The sequence below is a fragment of the Vollenhovia emeryi genome, unplaced genomic scaffold, assembly GCF_000949405.1.
Source record: "Vollenhovia emeryi isolate VEMERY1.0 unplaced genomic scaffold, V.emery_V1.0 DF939127.1, whole genome shotgun sequence".
In the NCBI taxonomy this organism is placed as follows: domain Eukaryota; kingdom Metazoa; phylum Arthropoda; class Insecta; order Hymenoptera; family Formicidae; genus Vollenhovia; species Vollenhovia emeryi.
Genome location: NW_011967239.1, coordinates 254,489 through 266,746, shown reverse-complemented (window position 1 = coordinate 266,746; position 12,258 = coordinate 254,489). Strand labels below are relative to the sequence as shown.

The following is a 12,258-nucleotide window of genomic DNA, read 5'->3' as shown; positions in this document are numbered from 1 at the left end:
AAAATAAAAAGTTATTTATCACTCACTGATACGATTCGCAACGGCAGAGTTGTACATCGTTAATTATATATGGTAAACTGTAAAAATACAAATATGTATATGATTATTACAGAGTAATGTGAAATTGAAATTATTGCATTAAATATATTTTACATTTTATATTTTTTAAAATAGATATTTATTAAAATAATTATATAGAATACTGAAAGTCTTTTAAATATAAACTCACAAAATTGTATACGTATGGTTTTGTCTCTAACACTTATTCGAATCATTTGCATAAATAAAATAAAAACAGCACAGATGCTTTATTTTGCACAAGTAGCAAATAAAATAAAAATGTAAGACACTTACCTCACGGTTTCTCTGCCGTTGCCCGATGCCACCTCGGCCTGCTCATCCTCTCAGATTTTCTTGTCGCACTGACACAACACTCACTCGCGAAAATTATCGATCGCGCGAAATTTCGGGCACTCCCGTACGCGATGTGAAATACCGCGAAACGAACGAAATATTATTAACAAATATCGCGCGACTTTCTATCATACAAGTTACTCAAATAACTTGCATTTTTTATTCGGAAGAATAGGAGAAATCACTTTTGAGTTGGCGATATAAAACTCAACGCGAGCATCGGAAACACAATCCGCGGTAAAGAAGTAGTTATTAATCCGCAACGAAACGAGTTGTAGAGACTTAATAATTAATCGAGGAACATTACTGATAAAGGTGTGCGAATCAATAGCGTTTTATCCCTACATTCGTCGCGATCGAGTCTTCGAAACCGATAATGCAAAAGTAAAACCACGCACGGAGCGACTCTCGCCACTGCCTGCCGGCTCGATGTTCGGCGAGCGAGTGATAAGCGCGGTGATCTTACAGGTACACAATGGCACGCAAAAACATCGTACGTCACCGCGCTGAGTGAAAAACAACAAAAAACGTTAGGAATTCGTTGTCCCGCGTACGTAATGGAAAATTCCGTACTAATATCTACCAGTTTAATCTCGATAGTCCGGTGAAGAGGACTTGTGCTGTCTCCAAGTTTACCGATTTAATTTTCGTAATTTGTTATTTGTCGTTTCGTTCGTGTTAACTTGGGCAATTTTTAACTCTTACCTGTTACTACAGCACTTGTATCTGAAGTCCACAATTAGTCAAGTTTCCGTATTAGTTGAACACCACTATTTTCGTTAAAAAACGAGTCGACGAATTTTTCCTCCGCACGAATATACGAATCACGAATCGCGCACAGTGTTTAAGGCTGTTGGTTTACGCAAGGCCGTAACCGTGCCGGAAACTTATGCCGGAATCGGTAAAAATTAACCAATTACAGTTAACTATTCTCACCACTTTTAACGGTGATTTGACAATTTTTACCGATGCCGGTACAATTGAACAGCTATAGCTTTGCACAAATCAGCCTTGAGCCTGTATTAGACTACGAATTGAGATTGAGATTAGATTGAAATTTTATCAATTAGAATAAAATCGCTAAACTCGAGACCTGGTAAACTTTACTCTGATTGATCAAATTTCAATGTAATCTCAGTCTCAATCCGTAGTCCGATACACAGGGAAAACGATTTCTTTGGATTTAATAAATTTTGTTGTATCCAAACAGATTTGATATTTGGAATGGTCGAAACAAATCAATGTTTGAAGATATTTGTTTCAAACAAAAGGAATATCCTCTTTAATCTAAACGATATCGTTTCATTCAAACAACATTATCGTTTGATAGAAAATATGTGACAAAAATGTATATGCATACATCTTTCTCCCTCTACATTGGAATTTTTCCTTCATTAGAAGAAGAAAGATAAGCACCGAATTAGTACACTATGTTCCGCCCTAATAAAGAATAGACCATTAAATGATTAAACCGCGTCCGCTGATGCGGTCGCTTTGTACATACTGGCTGCCGCGATTTTATAAGCGCCTGGCCAAATAATATAATTATTTCATTGAAAGATATTACTTCAAATAATAGTATTTTCTCTATCAAATAATACACGGTTGTTTGAACAAAACTTTTATTCAAAACAGTTAACGTTTCGTATAAGCATATGTTGTTTTTATGAAACAAACTTCAATGAAATAAATAGGAATATTTAAATCCAGAGAAATCTTTCTCACTGTGTATACAGGCCGTTACTACATACACACGAAGTATCTCGTACTAGTCGCGCGTTTGAACTGGTGTACGAGGCGCACGGCGCGGAGCTCATTGTTTACATGACGCCGGTTACCTTGAGTTTTTGCGCGACTCGGCAGCGACCGGGCGGGCGAGTGGTGGGGGTGGGGCGAGTCGCGTGACAACGCATTACCCTTCGAGACGCGAGAGCGACGAGGTGCGCGAGCCGCCGGCGTTACGCGATAACCGTCTCCGGAGCCGACGATCGTTCCCCAGGAAGGACTCGACGATGATCGGATCGCGCGGGCCGGCTCCGCGCTCTTCTCGGCGACCCGCGGGCGTTGTCGAGGTGGTGGTCGCCGGTCGGGACGGATGTATCTCACGCGATCGATCTCTCCACTCGAGACGGCGTGAACGCCGCTCGCCCGCCGCGCCGAGACCCACGAGTTGACGCGAAGACACGTTGATGTACGCCGATCGTTCGCTTAACGACGCGTGTCCGAAATGTACGCGCGTTTATCGCCCACCCTGTCTTGCCGCCGTAGTCGTTAACTCGACCGTTATCGCGTCGCGCGGTGTCCCGGTATCCGGGTTAAGTGCCGAGTGATTTTCTTTTCGATTACCCCGTTCCGCTCGAGATTCGTCTAGAGACCCTGTGATCAGAGACTGGCCACGAGAGTTCGTCAAATTCCCGCGAGTGAGAGAGAGACACAGGCCATCTCACTCTTCTACGTAGGAGAAACTTGACGAACTCTTACCGCCAGTCTCCGATTACAGGGTCCCTGGATTCGTTCAATTCGTCGCGGCGAGGGGGGGGGGGGGACGATCTCGCGCGTGATCCTGTTTCTTTCGTCGCGAGATAATGAGATGTGCGTCGCGTGCGACTAACGTCGGGAGTGCCGCGCGATCTCGTCTAATTAGTGCACGCACAATCGTAATTACCGCGCGAGTGTTTTCGCGAGTGTTGTGGGAAGTGCGACGAAGCCGCCTGAGAGGAGGTGCCGGCCTGGGAGGCGTCGGGCGTCGACGGAGCAACGATAAGGTAATTATTCATTCATGATTTCTTCCCCGGCGCATCGGCGCGAATTGGAGTCCTGTTTATTGAACTTGATAAGTGTTTGCGCGACAAAGAAATTGTTTCGAATTTCGCCGGGGGTTATTTTCCGCGCGCGGCAATTGTTTCTCGCCGACGTTCACTTTTCGGACGCTTCTCTAATTTTGCGCGTGTTTCTCTTTTTGCAGTTGAACGGCCACCCCGTAACTCCGTCACGTCGGGTCGGTGAGTGGTGAATTACATTTTATTTGGGGCGCTGGATCTGCGCAGGTTGCGCCAGATTAATTCAAGGTGTATCCGAACACGTGTATTACACGCATTCGTTTACAACCGGATGGTTAATATGTTTCACCGATTCATTGTTGCGAAACGGACGGGCTATTAAAGGGCAGATTAATATTCAGTTCCGTAATACGCGTAATCGTCGATCGATTGGTGATCTTTACACGCATGCACGTATTTATTTGCGTGTTCGGCGTCCTAATATGATAGACGCCAGTTGCAGAATCAGCCCTTTGAAATTTATCGGCATAAATTTGGATATAAACACGATAGGCAATATTTTACTTATGCCCGTTTCTACCAACGGAGTTAAACTTTTCTCGGTTCAACTTAGTTTACATCTGCATTGACCGGTTGATTAACAAATGCGGCCAGCTGTGGTCGAATGAAATTTGGAATTTTATTATTGTCCTTTTCCAGTTTTACGAATTAGACGAGGATGAAAAGTAATTTAAACCGCGTTTAAAGTTAATCCGTATTGATAGAAACGAGCATTAGCGCTCGGCAAAAAGTGACAAAGAATGATCCGATTTGTATTATAAAGAAAAATTGTTTCCAAGTCTAATAAAGACGTCGGTGTCTTTGTACGTTTTGCCTAACGTTCAATAAGGTCTATCGTGAACAGGTGAAATTTTAACGAAACATAATGGAAAGCACTATGAAGAGGTAACATATTAATATTATTCGAGTAACTTTCTGGTATCTGTTATATTTTTAAGGGAGTCGGCAGAAAGTTACTATCGAGGGGGAAACCGCCGACCAAAATCTTGTACACTAATGCCCACTAATGCCCACACTGACAAAAAACATTTTCTTTAAACTAAGCAGACAGATTCACTTAAAATTATTTTTCTTACTGAAGTAAATATTTATTCTATTTAAATACAAGTATCACATTTCAAGTAAATCTACGTATTATATTAAGTAAATTAATTTCAATCGTTACATTTTCTACATTCAAATAAAGATTTCGCGAGATAATATTGAATACTATTTGTTAAATAAAATCATTGTTTTTGTTAAATAAGAAATCCAATTTTCTTCGCCGCGAAAATTACACATCTTAGTAAACATTTTATAGAATTAAAGTAAAATTTTTTAAATTAAAAATCACCTATCTTTTGGTATTTAATAAATACATAAATTAAAGCAGTGCATGTTTTAATTTGTTTACTATTTTTTTAATTTAAGTTAATAAGCTATTAGGAGCCACCTAATGATTAATTTTCTTGAGTAAAGTAATATTTTTTTGGATAAGGATCAGTGCAGTGGGCATTACTTTATCTTATTATTATATTTTATCTTTATAATGCCCCAGTAAAGCCTAACGGCCAAACGAATGCCCAAAAAGTGCCTAGTAATGGCCAGTAATGCCGCAAATCTGTACACCACAATGCCCTCAGCGGTTTCCCCCTCGGTTACTATGTATTGTATTCAATTTAACAAATGAAGATATGTACGATAAAATAAAAATATGCGAAACGGAGTTAAATGTCCGCGAAACACGATAAAGGAAATGCGTGTTTCGAGCGTGTTATTTTCCGTCCTCGAATATCGCTTTAATAGACTTCGAAGTTTGGTCTCTCTGTACTTTGGTCCAGGGGTTGAATAACATACAAACTGTCGCAGGAAATTAATACTCTTGCCGGCCAGTAATTTTGGTATGCATTTCACAAGCACGAATGCAAGAACAAGCGTGTCCAATTAATTTCCCAATAAAAATAAAAAACGCGCCAGCACAGCATCCACCTTGACAATTCTACTCTAATCTTGAGTAGCCCGTCCATCCATATTGATAACTTGACTTCGCGTCGTTCCCACATCGCCCGAGGCGGAAGTAAATTCCGTAAAAAAAAACTCGAGGGATGTTTCATCCCGGAACTGATTTTTCGCGCGCGGCACCGCGTCGTTTCCTGCGCTCAATCCCGTAATGACGGCCGAAGAAATTAAATACCCGACGTCCGCGAGACGAGCGGCATTCTCTCACTCGGCTAACGAGCTTTCGCGTTTGTTCAATTTCATGCGTGCGGAACACGCCGAGCGTACGCGGCGCGTAGGTAGAGAACGCGGTCGCGACCGAACGAACGAACGAAGGGGGAGGGAGCCGCGGCTGGCGCCGCCCTTCTGTTCTCATTATCGTGCACGGCGATAGGGCGCCAAGAGGACGGGGACCCTTTTGCGGCACTTTCTCCGTTTAATGCTCTCGCAGCGGCCGTATATACTAATATCGATTCGCACATTCGCGGCAAATTGCGAGGATATAAGGTAATTGAGCGAAATTAGGGGGCGGATAATCGAACGTCGGAGTTTTGAGAAAATTACACGCGATTCCACCCCTCCTCGACGGCGCACCCGCGCGGATCGCACGGTTTTTCTTCTTGTCGCCGCGGCTCGCGCCCTCTTTTGTTTTTTTTGCCATTCGAAATTGAGAGGCGCATGATTTGAATGAGCTTCTTATGCACGAATGTCTGAGATATGCCCGCGAAGAAACAAAGTCCGCTTTCTCAGCTGCTCTTCCTATACATATCTATTTTCTCCCCCCCCCCCCTCCCCCGCTCCAAACGGCGTTTGCACGCCGCATTTACTGTGGGCAAACACACGCGCTGTCGTCGTCTTTTTTCAGGATTTTCTGTGCGCGTGATATATTAATGCCGAATCTAAAAATAATTAAGACGCGGGAGTATTTTGAATTCTTCAACTCTTCCCCTAGTTCTGGAAAATATTTAGGCTCTCTCAAGCCGACAGGACGAAATCAGCAAAATCGAATGCGATCTATTGGATTTTTAGTACTTATTTTGTACTAATTTTTACTGCCAGCTTGAGAGAGCTAAAATATTTTATGTATCCCTTAGCCCCAGTCTACGATAGATGATTTAAGCCCTATGCCTTAAGAAATTGACCAATTACAGTCAAGTAGACAGTTGGAAAAATGTTTCCTTGTTAAAGAAAATGCCGGTTAAAATTTTTGCGTTAAATGCTCAGCACATTTATGTGTTAATTTAACATATTGCTCTTGTGTTAGTTAATTGACCTCAAATGTAAAATCATTAAGATAACTGAAAAGAAATGCTAAAGCACCACAATGCGTACTTATTTTTGTAATCTGACGGAATACATACGCTCTATTTTATTAGTAACAAGATTTATCTGTTAAAATTTACTGAATAAAATGTTGATTTTATTCTACATAACATAAGTGAGAGTGATTTCGAATTGTCATTTGACTTGCTACATCTGTAAAATGTAAAAATTACATTTTTAAAATTTATTTTGTCATTAAAAATATGTTAATCTTACACAAAATTTATTTCAAACTGTTTTGAGATTTCTATTTATTTTGTGTTAAAATATTAACGGAGTATTAGTGTGATTATTTAACATATCCATATTATGTTAAATTGACACAAACATTTGTGTGGACTGTTTGGGACATGTGATATCTGTTAAAATTAATACAAATTTTTCAACTGTGTAGAATACGCGACTGTGATTGATCAATTTCTTAAGGCTTAGGGTTTAAATCTCTACTGTAGATGGGCACTTACGAGTATTACCGAGGACCCGAAAGGCACTGAAATATTGCTAGAAATTCGATAATCGAATCATTAAGCCTTGTGTCCACGATATCCAAGAACTGTGTCCAAGCTCTAGCGAGAAATGTGTAGCCAATCAATTTTTACGGAAAAGCTGCAAAAGGCTTGAGAAATAACCGATGCACAGTAATTTTCTCGTAATTATTTCCGCGCGTTTTTGGCAGCCGGTATTACGTTTCTGTATGGGATCTACGAAAAAGCATGCACGCGAGACGCGTTGTCTCGCAGAATTCTATAAAATAAATAGATGTGATATTTTTATAAAAATTCGCTTTGCGAAACAGTTACGTTATTTTCCACTTTGCGCGTTTAATACCAGGCGCGAGTCAAGCGTGAAACCGTGGAAAGGGGGGAAAACGGGGAGAAAAGACGGCGGGGCGTAGGAGGAGACGACGGCGCCGTGTTTCTTTTCTCATTATCGTAGCCGCAGGGTTCCGACACTCTGGAACGCCGTTAGTACGTTGACCTATTTTCCGGCCCTCTAATCTCTCTCTCGTATCTCCGCGTCGTCGATTATGTGACAGTTTCAACTGAATATCACAATTATTCCGTATCACCGAAAGAACTCGCCCGCTTTTCGAGCAGGAGGCGTCCCGCACGGAGAGAATTTTCTCTTGAAGTTTATCCTGAAAATCGTGTAATCGCGTAGGACAACACGGCATTTCGAAGAATTTTATGAGAGCTTTTTGAAATTTGACCACACTTTTTACTACACTGATAAAAAAATATCTTAATAAAAAAAAATATTACTTTGCTCAAGAAAATTATTTATTAGGTGGCTCCTAATAGCTTATTAACTTAAAGTAATTAAAACACGCATTGATTTAATTTAAGTATTTGTTAAATATCAAAGAATAGATAGTTTTTAATTTAAAAACTTTTATTTTAATTCTATAAAATGTTTACTAAGATGGCATTTTCACAGCGGAGAAAATTGGATTTCTTATTTAACAAAAACAACGATTTCATTTAATAAATAGTATTCTATATCTCATGAAATCTTTATTTGAATGTAGAAAATGTAACGATTTAAATTAATTTACTTAATATAATATAGACTTACTTGAAATTTGACATTTTTATTTAAATAGAATAAATATTTACCTCAGTAAAAAAACAATTTTAAGTAAATCTATTTACTTAGTTTAAACAAATTTTTTTTGTCAGTATAGTAATTATATTTAGTATACGTTTTACTAGTAAAAAGTATGGTAAAATTTCAAAAACTCCTAAAATTCTCCGGAATGCCATGTCGTCCCACGATTACATGATTTTCAGGATATATTTTAAGAGAAAATTCTCTCCGTATAGTAAAATTGCATAGTGAATCTGTGACTGTATGGTGAAACGTGTAGTGAAATTTAACAAAACTCACATAAAATTCGTCAAAGTGCCACGTTGTCCCGCGATCACATAATTTTCCGGTAAATGTACAGAAAAGTTCCACGTATATGATCGAAAGAAATAAATTACATTAATTTGGAGGCAATTAAGAGTCGCTCCGACCATCGCCAAGTTCATTTCAGCGGCGATCGAGAGCTGATTTGGCAAGTAACAGTATAATTTTGCGATCGCGACGACGCGGTAATTTCTGCCCGGCGCTGAAACGTCGCACGCGATATATCCCGCGTGCGGAACGCGACTTATAAGTTATTGCGCAAGAATGCGCTTTGATTTTCTCGGGGGTATTTTTTTTATTATCGCGTGATATCAGGGCGCGCTCTCGAGACGTTTTCGCCCGCTATCGGGTTGAGCGGGTGGAGGGTCCCCGTGAACGACAAAAGTGATCGAGTTGGTTCCGACACGAACGCAAACGGGCGACACGAGAAAAAGAGATTTTTCCTCCCGACTTGGGTCAGGTTAGGAGTTTTAGCCCAACGTGGCAAGGGGAGGGGGAGGAGGGCGAGCTTATCGAGCGCACGCATCGTCACGCTTCGAGCATAGCTTCGAAACTTCGACCCCCGGAGCCGAGCGGCTACGCTCAGATTAAAGTTATTTTCCCTCTATACGTGACAATTATACGAGATACCGTCTTATAACTTTACGTGCCTTCGCGTTCAATTTGGAGCAATATTTTTTAAAGCGACGCTCCGCTTCGGAGCGGCCAACCGCGGGCATTTTCTTTCGAGCGCCTCTCGCGCCAAGTTTCTCCGAAAATTTATTTCTACCACGTTCTCCGTCTTCTTTTTTTAATTAATGCTTCAATTAATTAACATTAAAAGGCGATGCGTACGCTGGACGCACCGGCATGTATTTATTGTCTCTTTGTGAATCTCTCTACTGCTCGCAAGTGTTTTACTTATTTTTCTATACGGACTGCGGAAGTTATTTTTTTTGTCGTGGCGCGACAACCGAGGCATTTTTCACTAAAAGTTCCTAGTCGAATACACAACTTGGACTGATAAGCACGCACGAACGGAGGGGCAGGGGGGAAAGGAAAAAGAACTCGTATGCATAATCTTATCTGGGGTTCGCGGTAACAGCGATACGTGCGCGTTGATTCGTCGTAAATTGCTTCGAGAAAATATATTCGGTTTGTTAGCGTGTCGGCTGTTAGGAGCGAGGTAATTGGAGCGACCGAGAATTCTTTTAAATACGTTAATTATTTCCAAGCTCTGTCCGAGTGGTTAATTAAATTTCTGGCTACAATCAGATGCGAATGAAAAAAATTATTCAATTCCCCGACGGTGAAACTAAACTGAAAGTGTGGTCTGATAACAAAATCGCTCTCCTTGACCCCGCAGAATTTTCCCGAGCGATAATCAGCATTTTTTTTGTATAAATAAGAAAGAAGACCATTCTTCTGTGGTATCTCGTATGAAAACGAGTATAATTTTTACCTGTTGTTCCGGTTGTCTCTACCGGTTTTAATAACAATTATTTGATGGTTTTTTTTTAAGTAGGAATCTCGAATTGACGAGGCAAGGTTAATATTTTTTACAGGCAAAACAATGATATTAGAATTGTTAGGTAATGTAAATTGAAAGGCGCGCGTGGCTCGAAGTCGAGTGTTCGATTTTTATGCGAGCCAAAATCCGCAATTCTCGCTCCGGGCTATAAAAAGTCGCCGTTTAACTCCAATCGGCTTTCAATTTCGGTTTATATAATTTCGACGCAACGCTAAACGCGGAAGGAAATAACGTCGTCTGGTCGCACCTCATCGAATTGACAACGATTGAATAAAGCGAGGCACTCGTGCGCCATCGATAATTCGTAGTCGAAGAGAAAGGCCGTGTAGTCGCTTTCGCCAGTTACTCACCGGTTCCTTCGGCTCCGTTGCAAAGTGCGCCGAAACAACGAGACCGTGCAGTAATCCTCTTCGAGAAATGAAACGGCGGCCAGCCGAGGCCGTCGAACTCGCGCGGACGATCGCGCGACCTTGAGAGCTCGTGATAATCGTTCGATGATAAGAGCGACGGAACGCGATCGCCGTAATCATATCGTCGAATTTTTAAAGAACCCTTTACTTTGTCCCTCGAAATTTGCATACGTTGATTACTCACCGCTTCGATCGAATAAAGGCGAAGAGAGAATTCTTTTCTTTAAAAAAAGAAAAATTAAAGAAAACCGTTAATTATTTTAAAATGAATACAAGCACGAAAACAATATACTTTTGTGCATTTCATATACACGAAAGAATTGTATACAAAGTATATGTTTTGCGTGTTAATTAAGCTGCTCTTATCACGAGGTATTTGTTTTGCGTTGAAATATTTTCTGCTTAAACATTGGTGGACGTTATCGGGACAGACATCAGTTTCAACGGCGACAATATGCAATATCGTCAAATTATGCATAATGATAATGTAAAAAATCGTATCGCTCTATTTTCGAGTTACGCGGTACAACGTCCATTATCCGATAACGTGGTTACCGATTTCGAAAATTAATTCTTACCTTGTTCTTCACGTACGAGCGACGGTCGCGCGTCGCGAGTCTGTGACTTGGCACTTGGTGAAACTTTACACGGCGTACGATTTTAGAAGGAGGGATCAGGACGACAGTTTCGAGAGAATACCTCGCAATGTCGTACGCAATATATTGCACGGTGGAGAATATAATTCGCGGGCATCGCGCGAGTGAACGTCCCTGTCTCAATGTTGCAACTTGAACGTTGAACGTTCGCAACTGGGCATTAACTGCATAACAAATGAGCAGAACGTATTGATTACGGGCGCGTTATTTTCCTCGGCGTTTCCCTCGAGTTACGCGAACCCCCCGGCGAAAATTGTTGCGAACGATCGTCCTTTACCGTAGCAATGAGACTGTAACTGACATGAGACTTTCCGTCTGACTGTTATTAGCCGCACGCGAATGATTTTTTTCATGTGTAGCGCTCCGCTAATTACGCAGATGGCACAGCTGATTGATTGGTCTTTCTACAAAGTAATAGCGAATTCAGTTGGTTGCACTAGTGCGCACTGAGTGCACACGCTGACAGGAAAAAATGGTTGCAGTTACCACAATCTCATTATCATTTATAGTCATTGTAGGAGCCAACCACATTTTTATAATTTTTACAACTACGTAAGTTATGGTTGACCTAACAATGTATTATAGTTCTGGTTGTCATAAATAAAAACGAGCTTTTACTTTGGTAAGGTGTACTATAAATATTGCAATAACAACCACAAGTAAAATTTCGAATAAGTATATGTAATAGTAATAATCGTATTTATATTGGAAGTATTATAATATTCCCCGCTTTTTATTATATATATACTGCGTTTACTATGTTCATTGGTTACATCACTTTGCACTCATAATAGAATAGTACAAGAAAGCATCTTTCAAAGAAAAGATAAGTAATCTTATACACTGAGAGAAAAAAATAGTTGCAGTTACCACAATCTCACTATAATTTATAGTCATTTTTGGACCCAGCCATATTTTTATAATTCTTCCAACTACGTAAGTTATGGTTGACCTAACAATATATTATAGTTCTCATAGACACAATATTGGTCCATGCAACTTATGATATGGTTGTCATAAACCAAAACGAGCTTTTAATTTGGTTAGGTATACTATAAATATTGCAATACAACCAAAATAACATTTCGAATAACTATATGTAATAGTAATTTCATTATATTCATTGGTTACATCACTTTGCACTCATAAAGAATAGTACAAGATAGCATCTTTCAAAGAAAAGATAAGCAATCTTATACGAATGGGTAAACTTATCC

General features: G+C 40.3%; 1 protein-coding gene across 2 annotated transcripts in view; it reads left to right on the top strand.

The window, feature by feature from the left end:
* LOC105568726 (AF4/FMR2 family member 4) overlaps positions 1–12,258 on the top strand; it is a 254,235-nt gene that overhangs the window by 7,935 nt on the left and 234,042 nt on the right. Inside the window, exon 1 of one of the 2 annotated variants that reach the window (XM_012024595.1) lies at positions 3,384–3,416. The exons of the other annotated variant lie outside the window; for it this stretch is intronic. The gene's annotated coding sequence lies outside the window, so the exon portion shown is untranslated. Of the gene's footprint in view, positions 1–3,383; positions 3,417–12,258 lie in introns of those variants that run through there. 2 annotated transcript variants of the gene reach the window in all.